The sequence below is a fragment of the Artemia franciscana genome, chromosome 21 (assembly GCF_032884065.1).
Source record: "Artemia franciscana chromosome 21, ASM3288406v1, whole genome shotgun sequence".
In the NCBI taxonomy this organism is placed as follows: Eukaryota; Metazoa; Arthropoda; class Branchiopoda; order Anostraca; family Artemiidae; genus Artemia; species Artemia franciscana.
Genome location: NC_088883.1, coordinates 19,164,185 through 19,176,720, shown reverse-complemented (window position 1 = coordinate 19,176,720; position 12,536 = coordinate 19,164,185). Strand labels below are relative to the sequence as shown.

Sequence of the window (12,536 nt, the reverse complement as noted above, 5' to 3'; positions counted from 1 at the left end):
GGCTAGGCCATGGCTAGACCCACAGCTTAGATACCAAAATATAGTTATGAAAACTCGATTTATTTTTGGACATAGTGTGCGGTAGCGATACTAGCGGCTGGAGACAGGAAACAGGTATTGATATCTAATTGGTAACAGGAAGCTGGTATTGGTATCTAAGCTGTGTATGCAACAAAACAAAATTGCGTTCCCACCTATGGTGTTGTAATAGGATCTACGCATCGGGGCGCGGGCTTGAAGGAGGTGCCAAGTTCAGAGCTCTGTATCAAAAGCTTCTCATGGGCAAGATAGGAGTTTTCATAACTGTATATTGGTATCTAAGCTGTGGTTAGACCACAAACTGAAGGAATTTAATTAAAGGCTTAAACAGTAGCTTGCGTCACTTAAGAGGGAGAACTGAAAAAAGTATGTCTATACAAGCCTCCCGTCTCTTCTTGACCAATGAAAAAGAGTGGATCTTTTATTACGTTCATTTAATGACAAAAGAAAATCAAATGAATGTAGAGAACGATATTAAAACTTCAAACAAAAAGAATGTTTCCGTACATGAGGGCGACTACCCCTTCTTCAACCACCTACTCTACACTACAGTCGTTCTTAGAGAACGTTCTTACAGAAAGTCAAAATCTAATGTAAAGACAAAGAGGTGAAGGAGGGAGGAGTCACTAGCAAATAAAATGAATGTAGAGAACGACATTAAAACTTAAACAAAAAGATTTTTTCCGTATATGAGGGTGACTCCCCCTTCCTCAACAACCTACTCTTTACACTACAGTTGCATAGTACTTTAAAACTACTTTTTATTCCAATTAAACGGCGCTTGTGTTTGAGCAGTCGTTCTTAGAGAACATTCTAAAAGAAAGTCAAAATTTAATGTAAAGACCAAGAGGTTAAGGAGGGGGCAGTCACTCTAATATATAGAATAATTTCTGTTCTGTTTTAAGGTTGAATGTCCTTCTGCTCTCATTTGAAGAAACTTGTCTTTTATACAATCAGTAAAGTAAATCAGTTAAGTAAATAAGTTTAATTTATTAAAATTGAATTATACCTCCTCGCCATGAGGAGAACTTTCGTCCCTTCAGACCTCATACAGCACGCTTCAAAAGTAAAACGTTTCTCATATTGAAGATAGTGCCTTTTGGTCTCGTACACATGTTGAACTTCATCGTATAGTTTCATCAACTTTGTACCTTTTCTGGGGGAGTTGATTTTCTGTTCCTCAAATTATGAAAATTTTTTATGTGCTCAGCTTTTAATGATTGACTTGAATATTATTGCATTTTGCATATACAGAAACCTCATGAATAATAAATTTTGTAACTGTGAATGGTGTAATCGAAACTTTTTAAGAGTTTCGAATCCTATTGACAAGGGTTGCTCTTTCCTTACAGTTTCTTAATGCGATCTGTTTGACCCCAAGCTCTATTTAATGTGAATAGAGCGTCACAACTCCTTCCTTAATGTCCCATTCTTTACATTCGAGTTTAAGATTCATGAAACAATGGTTCGGGAATTATATTCACCCCCTCACAAAGTGTAACCGTAGAATGTTTATTAGGGGTTTGAAAATAAAACATTATTTGTAGGGTCATCATCTCCTCTGTTTTCCATCCCTGTATATTACCTTTTTGAAACATCAAGTTTTTGGTTAATGCATGACTTTTTAGGAAAGAATATGTCGAAGTACGATATTATTTCCTCCACAACTGGGATGCTCAATACGCTTTTTCGATAATTTTGGCTATCTTAGAATTTACCATCAAAAGAAATTTGCCTCTCTTTGAACAAAACCGTAGTTTGAAGCCACAAAATGGCAGAAAACACCACATTCCCGCGATGTAATCATTTTGGCTACAAAGAGAGCACTAGAACTTTTACTTTCCGTTTGAAATAATCCTCTCCCGATTTTCTAGGACCATTGCTTCAATGCAATCATACAAAAAAAACTAACACAGATGAACACATATCAGTGTGCTTATTCTATTGGACAAAAAAAAATAAAAATAAATAAAAAATAAAAAAAAAAGCAAAATTCCAAATACTTGTAGAATAGGGTCCTCTGACATGTCAAATTTGAAGGTGTGATATTCATTAAGGTTATTTATAGGGTCACCATTTCCTCAGTTTTAAATGTGGATTTTTTCAATAAACCAGTTTTACAGAGATGTCCCCCAATGGACGCCGTATGGTGACAAAACCCCTCCCGGAAGCAAGAAGACGTTAAGCATTGTATATAAAGAGGAAATGATTAACATTTAATGTTGGTAACAACAACGCTCGTGATAGCCCTTACCCCCCCCCCCCAAGCAATTTTCCAGCAAAATTCATGATGCACTGCCCCTACTTTTCTACCTCTGCACCAATAGGAACGAAAGTAATCTTTATGCTAAACACAAACAAAAATACAGTAAAGGGAGGGGTGCTATCACCCACAGCAGCAATATTAAAGGAGTAGACCGAAATATTCTCACTAATCAAGGGAGATTATTGATCAAAGTCTACCAAAAATAAAATAGGAAATATTTTTCTGCGATAAAAAGAAACATATCACTCTGTAGGTAATCTTAACCCAGCATGGTTTAAATCAAGGGAGGTAAATTCCAACCCCCAACCCCTCACTCACTTCTATATTTACCAAAAGGCTCATGAAGCCTTTTACAATTGGAGTATTAAAATGCACTCTTAGAGGTCTGTACCCCCCCCCCCCTACACAATGACCTACCACTCCTCCTCCATAACAGTTGATGCACAATTATACATCACTGTAGCCTATATATAATTCTGAAACATTGTTTTTAGTCAATATATGACTTTTTAGGAACGAATGTGTCACTCTGCGGTACTACTTCCTCTGGAACTGAGAGGCTCAATATTTGCCTGAAGGCTCACAAAGCCTTTTACAATTGGAGCTATATCTATTGTTTTCCTCTATTGCGTCCTATCCTATCTATTGTATCCTCTGAAACTGAGAGGCTCAATATTTACCTGAAGGCTCACGAAGCCTTTTACAATTGGAGCTACATCTATTGTTTTCCTCTATTGTATCCTATCCTATCTATTGTATCCTCTGAAACTGAGAGGCTCAATATTTACCTGAAGGCTCACGAAGCCTTTTACAATTGGAGCTACATCTATTGTTTTCCTCTATTGTATCCTATCCTATCTATTGTATCCTCTGAAACTGAGAGGCTCAATATTTACCTGAAGGCTCACGAAGCCTTTTACAACTGGACCATTAAAATGCACACTTAAAGGTGTCTGCCCCCGCTCCATACAATGTCCACTCTGTATATTATTGGGCAAATGTCCAATTCTTCATGTATATTTAGTTTCTTTTTTACTCCACATTCTAATACTTATTGCACAGTGTTTTTATGGGTTATAATTAAAATATTAGTGTTATTAGGCTATACCCATCTATGTCACATGTATTAAGACAACTTCATGAGACATATACAACTATAACTAAATTTTATCTCTGCTTTCTTCTTAAAACAACATCTTGTTCCCGCAGTTGGCACATTATAAGGTGCATCATGGCATTATGATATGAACTGCTGTACGTTCTTGTTGCTGAGAGGCTCAGTATATGGTTTTTTAATACTTTTAGATCGACTTGCTATCTCAGCATTTTCTGTCAAAAGCAATTTAGCCCTCTTTGAAGCAAAATTGCGTTGTTTTTTTTTGCCACAATAGGCAAAAAACACCCCTTTTCCACGGTACAATCTTTTTAGCTATCTGAAGAGAGGAGTAGAGCTTTTAATTCCCACTCGAATGAGCCCTCTTTCGATTTTATAAGTTCATTGTTTCAACATAATCACCCCTGAGAGAAAATAAACAAAAACAAATAAACACACATCAGTGTACTTGTTCTGTCTTACAGGGAAAGTATAATTTTTCACACTAACAAAAGAGAAAGAAGACTCCGTGATCTGCTAACACGAATTCGTCAATTGAACAATTTAGACAAAATGAACAATTTAGAATTCCTAGACTCTCATATCTTTTTTCCATTTAATGCAGGTTTTCAGCAAAACAGGCCGGTGCTCCTTGGGATCTAAGCACAGGATAGATGTTTACTGATATTTGGGATGCTGTCCCACCCACTTGTTTTTAATGCTAAAGCTCGACTGTTTCTCCCAATTCTCTAAAAACTACTCATAAAACCCAAGGAACGTTTAATTAGAACAGGAAGCATTTTTAAATATTCTAGAAACTTTAGCATAAAGAGCAAGGTAATAATCAACCCCTTCATATATGGACTGAAAAAACTTGTTCTTTTTTATTTAAGTAAAAGAATATGTGCTTAGTAAAGTCTTCTATTCTTAAACATTGCAAATAATACTCTTTTTTTATTGAGCGCCTGTGTGTTTGAGCATTAATTTTTAAAGTCATTTGGGTAAAAAAAAATCCAAATTTTGTAGATAGTAGCTTGAAACCCATACAATAGGACTCTCTGATATTTTGAATTTGATCGTGCAATTTTTATTAAGAATACTTGCCTTTGTGGGGATGTTTCCTCTTTTTCAAAAGAAAGCAAGTTATGATCACATTGTTTTGCAGATACTTCCAGCCACGCACTTGGAACAAGTCTCCAAAAAACAAATAATGACTTATGCCAACTGAATACAAAATTAACTGGATAAACAGGCCAAGACATCAAAAGAGCAACTGACAAATCAATCAGTCAATCACAACAAAAGCACTAAAATATAAACTATCCTGTAAAGCTCTGTGGCCGGGAAAAAAAAACAGGGGAGAACCAAATACATAAAATAAAAAAAAAAAAAAAAAAAATTTTCAACATGATGCATTTCCACCTTTCAGGCACTCAACACAAGAGATAAAAAACATAATTTTTAAAACACTAAAACATTAACAGACTTTAAGAAACCTCCCACCCCCACCCCAAAAAAACAACAATAAAAAACTAAAAGAATAAAGATAATAAAAGAAAAAGACAGAAGACTATCCCATGAATTAAAGATAGTTTTAAGTACAAATTTTGAAACCCAGATGCAAAAAATGCTGAACACAAGTCAAAACACCCTTTCCCACAAAATTTCTAACCCCAGTTAGTCACCCATCCCCAAGAAAAAAATACAAAACATAAATCATCAAGACATTACAAAATTTCTTAAAATTCTTTTGAAACTACCAAACAAGTAACATTCTTGAGCTGACTCAGGTAGACTATTCCAATAACCTACCAACTTTTTTGGGATTAAGCAATTTCAGCATTACCAAGGTTGCATTTTCGATAAGTTTAAACAAATAGCTTCACCACAAGTTAGTAAACTACTAGCATACCAGTACAACCTACATATGTATAGATCATGGAAAAGTATCCCTGTTTTAAATACCCTGACAAAATGACATACCCCATATTTGGTCAATAGATTCTTTGAAACTATTCAACAGTATGTACATTGCAGCCTACCACAGCATCTGACGAGCAAACAAAAATCTGCTAAAATGAAGAAGAAACCAATAGGCCCACACTGTAAGCAGTGTACCTGGCTATAGAAAGCTCATGGCCAATACATTGCTCATAGTCTACAAATTCCTTGCACCATTTTGAATTGTTTGACACTTTAATTTTAACCAATAGGCCCACACTGTAAGCAGTGTACCTGGCTATAGAAAGCTCATGGCCAATACATTACTCATAGTCTACAAATTCCTTGCACCATTTTGGATTGTTTGACACTTTAATTTTAACCAATAGGCCCACACTGTAAGCAGTGTACCTGGCTATAGAAAGCTCATGGCCAATACATTTCTCATAGTCTACAAATTCCTTGCACCATTTTGGATTGTTTGACACTTTAATTTTAACCAATAGGCCCACACTGTAAGCAGTGTGCCTGGCTATAGAAAGCTCATGGCCAATACATTGCTCATAGTCTACAGATTCCTTGCACCATTTTGGATTGTTTGACACTTTAATTTTAACCAATAGGCCCACACTGTAAGCAGTGTGCCTGGCTATAGAAAGCTCATGGCCAATACATTGCTCATAGTCTACAGATTCCTTGCACCATTTTGGATTGTTTGACACTTTAATTGACAGTGTTATTCTGAGAGAGGATTGTATTTTAATTCCTATTAGTATGTTCAAATATTATTCACACAATGGCATGTAAAAATTAAACAGCACTCCCAAATGAGTATCTGCTGGCTGAGACTAAACAAATACTAATAAATTTGTTGAATTTTCTGAACCATGCAAAAGGTATAAGACAATGCTCAAAATGAGCTACTTAATTTATCCCCAATACCTTCTTTTCTGGCAGTATCTTGAACATTATCTCTTCGAATGAAATTCAGATAGATTACTAATAACAAATGACTCAGTATTATAAATATTTAAGGGTTTTCAAGCTCACCCAACTAAGCATATTATTAGGCTAGAAAAACCATGCACTAGCACTACAACCACACCTAGACAAAAATTACATGCTAAGCTGTTCTTAAAGGGAAGATTCTTTAATTTATAGGTTTTATTAAAGCATGATATTAACTTTAGTTAAATAAAAAGGAATTATTCCCTTCCTTTCTAACCAAGTTAAAGAAAGATAAAAACTTGCTAAACTAACAAGTTTTCATCATTTCTTAGCTTGGTTAGACATGGAAGGAATCATTCCTTAGTGAAACAAAGAAATTCTACCAATCCCTTTTTAGTCAATTAAAGTTACTATCATTTCTTCAAAAAATGTAGAAGGTGAAGAATAAAATGGAACAGCCTGTTAGCTGTGGCCTGCTGCATCAATCTCAGTTGACTGCTGACATGAAGGCTTCAGTACCTGTGCCAAATTAACTAAACACTAGGAAAACAATAGGTTCTATCACTGTATTAGCTCTATGACTATCTACCTTGGTTCTACTGACCTAAGAATGACACATGGACAGATAATAGATAGACATATCTATTAACAATCAACCAACATCATTTTTATACAATCCTAACAAGGGGGGGGGGGGTTAATGCCAGGTTTGCTTCTCACTCAATTGGAGTATCTGTCTTGACTTTTTCTACAATTAGCCATGACTTGATGCCCACAACTATTCCAATGACTTTTACTGAGGAACATAAAAGCATTCTGGCTAAGGATAAACTATATTACCTTAAATCACATCTTGGAGTGAAATAAGAACTTTTGATCCTGTTGAATCACTCCTTGTGATGACAGTTGCATATGTGGTTGATTAAATTCTGGTGCATCCCAGTCAAATCTCCATGGTTTGTCACTCCACTCAGCATCTAGACAGCGTTTAAATACATTTGTTGATTCAGCAGAAACAATGTTCTCCTTGAGGTTGTTCCAGAGGCTCACAATCTGGTTTGAGAAGGAGCTGCATCTTGGTCCAGTCTTTGCATGAATTTTGCAGATTTGTTTTGGGTGTCCTCATGTTATGTGGGTTGGGTCAATATTCAGGAGCTCATTTTTTTGATTGGTAAAGAGGAGTTTATGTGCCTGGATCATATCCCCACATTTCCGCCTATTGACTAAAGAAGGGAGGTTGAGTTCCTCCAGCCTTTCATTGTAGGGCTTATTTTCCATATTGGCAATCAGCTTAGTGGCCCTATGTTGTATTTGCTCAAGCACATATGTTTGGAAAAGAATAGTTTTGCCACCTGGTATTAGCACACTTCCAGTAGAATTCAAAAGACAACCTCTTGTTCTAGAGGTACTATCTGTCCAGAACAAGTTAGAGATGATATCCTACCATAGTCCAGCTTGGATATCTCAGTAGGTATTTTGCAAAACAGAAAAAAAAACAGCAGATTTTCAATTTATCAACAGTTTTAAGAATTGCACACATTAAAAATACATCTGGGTCTGCATAGATGCCTCTAGTCTCTTTGTTAGTCAGAAAAAGGACTAATGGTTTCAGAATCATCTACTTATAAGTAAACGTTGGTCTTCATGAATCTACATATTGGTACTAATGTTTGTTCATGATTACTTAAGGTCAGTGTCCTATGAAGACAGTACCTAACCTTCTATAAATATTTTGATTAAAATGTCTTTCAGAAGCAATTGACAGTAGGTTCTCAATCATGGATGTGATTTACATAGTTGCAACACTTGCCTTTGATTGAATGCACCCAAGGTTGAACCTGTCTATGGCTTTGATAGTTTGTTCTAATTTTAAGTCCCCATTTTCCAAATTGGAAAGTATTTGCCAAGTTTAGACTAATGCTTAAATGTGTCTGTGATTAGGCTCTACTGTTTTACTATCAGCACACTTAAAATTGCTAGCAGTCTATATGATAATATTAACCTAATCACATAAGCTTTCAATGGTAAAAGAAATCACTTTTTAAGTGGTATAACAGACATTTATAGAAATATTATAGTGATCTAACTGCTGAGGTGGTGATTAACCCTCTGACTACTGGGCATCCTACCCTGAGGTTATAAACAAAATTTTGTGTATTGTCTTTTTCTTTGATTGGATATAGCAGTTGGTGATGAAAATATAATAACAAAAAGATTATACAAAACCAACCAATCAGCAAATTTTAGTATTTAGCCAAAAGCTTTAAACAGAAATTCAGGAGGTGGGGGTATTCAATTGTTGAAGCAGTGGTTACTGTATCTGAAAGCAGAAATTGAAGGTTACAGTTTGTAAGGAAAAATACACTTCTGAAGGAAATAAACTAAACATGTAGCCTAGAAAGAGTGCTAATAGATTCTTTATTTTAAACTCTTTCCTAATATCATGTGTTTTTTTCAAAACACTTGGCCCCCTACTCCCTATTGGTCCTAAACATAGCCCTAGCAACATCTTTCATTATGAATTGAATCTACTGATACATCATAGGCTTTTGTATAAAAATGGTCTCTCTATTATTGACTTGATGAAATTTAGTTTTCCCGAGTATTAGTAATTGAATTTTGTGTCAATCTTGACACAATAAATAAATAAACTAAACACAAGATTGGCTAAAAAAAAACAATGTCCACAAAGATTGGTATTAGATGAACCAGGGAAAAATTCTTGTTTAGCTGCTTTTCACTATCTTGGAATAGGGTTACATTAGGAAAATAAAACTTTCAGTAGTGAATCCAGGGCCAAAACAATACTCTGAAAAGGTATTTCCAAGCTTCCATGCTAACCCTCTGATGTCTAAGTCTTAAAAATTTGTCTACTTTACAGGTCAATGGGCTACCTATTGAAACTCTCTTTTTCTCTGGTTTTAGTTCTGGAAATGCAATTCTAATTGTTTGAGTAGAATTTTAGGCTATATCAGTGTTTTTTTTTTCTAAAAAAAAAAATTGTTGATTTTTGAAACTTCATAAATTTTTATTGAGCAAAGTTGTGAAGCTCAAAACATTTTTGTTCCGCTTTATTTAAGCAGAAAATCTATTTTGCAAGGTTTCACTTCTAGAACACTAACACTTATAAGGGGCTTCAAAGGTCAAGACCCTTTAGAAGGAGGAGTGGTGGCAGGTACTTAAAAATAACTTCCCTGGACATATTTTTAGTGTGTAGAATCACCCCTAAAAGTTTCAGTTCCCGAACCTAACCCTTCCAAGATAGCAAAAAGTAGATAAGCCAGAATCTACAGCTTCTAGGGCTTGTTTCTACTCAACATTTGGTTCAAAATGCCAATCTAGAGCAAAACTTTGTTATACAGCATAGATCTCTATCTGGCCCATCAGAGGGGGGGGGCTACCATACAACCATAACTATTTTTGGTAAAATTCTAGTTAATTGACTTCTTGCTATCTCAGAAAGGGTTTAGGTTAGGAAAATGAAACTGTCAGGGATGAATCTACAGACTAATTTATGTCCTGGGAATGTATTTTGAAGCAACTACCTCTACTCCTTCTCCCTCTAGAGGGCCCCGTCCTTTGATGACCTTTAAAAATATGTGTGTTATAAAAGTGAAACCTTGCAGAATAGATCTTCTGCTTAATTGAAGAACAACAAATTATTTTCAGCTTCATAATTTTGCTCAATTCCATTTTATAAGGTTTTAAAGATAGCCTATGCAAATACATTTCCTAAATTTTGAAGAAAAAAAACATTGATATGGCTCAAAATTCCAATTCAAATAACAGGAATTACATTTTCAGAACTAAAGGCAGAGAAAAAGTAACTATTAACTGAAAATTAAAGTAAAATGTTGTTTTGTCAAAATTTCAATAGGTACAGACCTGTCATGTAGGCAAATTCCAGGGCCCTCTAAGGCACGGGGGCATTTAGGGCCCTTCTCCTTCTAGAGGGAGAAGGAGTGGAGGTGGGTACTTTAAAATACCTTCCCAGGCAATACTTTAGCCTGTAGACTCATCCCTGAAAGTTTTATTATTCCTAACCCAAACCCTTTCCGGAATAGCAACTAGAAATTTACCCTATTTTTCATTGTTCTAGGGGTATATATACAGGATTATTAATGTAAAGGCAAGTGAAAGCATTATTAATTTTGACAGATTGATGAATAGCCTAGAGGAGCCAGGATAAATGTATGTTTCTAGTTTTCCAGTTATATTTCTGCCCAATAGTAAATCTAAGAAATGACATGGTCATTTTTCAAGCATAATGGAATTACAGACAAAATATGTTGACTAGGCTACCTACAGTTTTCTCCAATGTCGGCTATGCCTACAATAATAGCACATCCAAATTACTGGAGAACTTACTGTTTTATGCAAAAACTTACAACTTATCTCCGTTATTCTGGTTCAGATCATTCTATAGTTTTTAATAATCAATTTGTTTCTCAACCAGTTATTCCCGTTAGAGAAAAATTCAAATAAATTTAATTTGTAATTATTGCGTAAATTTGAATGCCAGTTCAATAAATATATTGGCGAAAAATGTATATCAGCGGTAAATTAGCGAAAAACTCGGGGCCGCCAGAACTTTTTTGGCAATTTTGACACGACTCTTGCGACCATGAAAAATCCAAGTGTTCACAGCATAAGGATCTTTACGCATATCTTTCTTATTGCCACATTTACCTACTGAAATTTTTCTATTTTAAAGTTTATAAAGTGAATCTTGTCTTCTTGCGTTTAAGCTCTGTTTAAGTGTGGAGCAGGAAACCAATTTTCACATTGGCCCAGTATTCATTTCATGGAAATACATTTAGTGAATTAAGGATCTGCAAGACTAGAGATAATGAAATAATAATATCTATTATTTGGTTTTAACTTGTTCCTTCATCTATTGACTGATTCTGCTCAGGCATGTATAAAAGAAAACTTTGAGGGTGAGCCTTGCTAACCAAAGGCAATTGGTTTAACATGCATCGAACAATGTGTAACTTTAATTTGAATAATAGCTTTGACTTAGAGTCTTCAAGTTTGAAAAATAACTGTACTAAATAGTCAACCGACCTGACTTGCAACAAGTCAATAGCCCCTCAGGTCTTTAAAACCAAAAACTTATATCCAAGGCGAATAATAAAGGAAGCTGTTCAGATAAAGACAAATAGATTCAAATATAGGAAATATTGCCGTTAAAACAAACACCTAATGGCAAAATTACACTAACTGGAAAAAAAAATTAATACAAAAGCCAAAATAGATTTTTTTTTTTTTTAAGCTTTTAACAATAACAGTTGCTAACAATATAGATTTCTAACAGACCAGATTGTTTTGAGTGTAAATACAAATACATTATTGCTCCCTTTAATATCTTTTATTTGTGCATTAAGTTTTTATGTTAATTATCTTTAACCCCTTAGTTACGTTACAATCTTAAAATCAATAAATGAAATCAGTAATAAACTTTATCCTTCTTCTAAAATACTCAGGAGCTGAATCATGTGCTTAATTTTTTTTAGAGGTGACCTTGCCATCCAGACACTATAATAGCTACCAAAAATCAATTATTCTCCTAATTTTTGGTTACCATAAATGTTACTCTTCAATATCTGGTGGAAATTGAAAACTGAGTCAGGAGTACAACTTAGGTTCTTAAATTCCTTTCTCTGAAGGAAAAATAAAAATAATTTCACTTGCAGCGGTGGTCAAAATAGCAAAAATCATATCAGAATGTGCAGGGTTCATGGATGTCAATGAGTTTTTAGAAAAACAAAAAAATTTCACTAAATTGAATGAAACATTTACTTTAAAACTAAAGAAAATGACTTTGCAGCCAAATAAAAAGAAAGTGCTTTACAATTATTGGAGTCAGAAAAGAGATACAGAGACAAGTAACATAGACACTCTAACCGAATATTTCAAAATTAGAGTTGACGAAACAAGTCAATCAGAAAGGCTTAAAACAGAGATAGTTACGTTTAATACCTCAACGAGTATTCGTAAATACGCGGACATGATTTGCGAAACTGTATACTTGCAATTGGTTGAAAGCGAATCTGATGAGACTATACAAAGGAATAGCTAGGCCTACATATATTTACACGGGGGTTACAAACAAAAACCAGAATATCTCAGGGAAGCAATTACTGCGGTATATAAAGTAACCCAAATTGATGAAACTATGAAAAAATTGACCAGATATCCATAAATATCAATAGAAACACGGATAATATGAACAGTGGAAACAAGAAT

General features: G+C 34.7%; 1 protein-coding gene across 2 annotated transcripts in view; it reads right to left on the bottom strand.

Annotated features, from left to right (window-relative positions):
- LOC136040599 (uncharacterized) overlaps positions 1–10,776 on the bottom strand; it is a 95,923-nt gene extending 85,147 nt beyond the window's left edge. The window contains exon 1 of one of the 2 annotated variants that reach the window (XM_065724858.1): positions 10,676–10,776. The gene's annotated coding sequence lies outside the window, so the exon portion shown is untranslated. Of the gene's footprint in view, positions 1–10,655 lie in introns of both variants that reach the window. The other variant, XM_065724859.1, reaches the window with a different exon arrangement.
- Between the last annotated feature and the right edge of the window lie 1,760 nt (positions 10,777–12,536).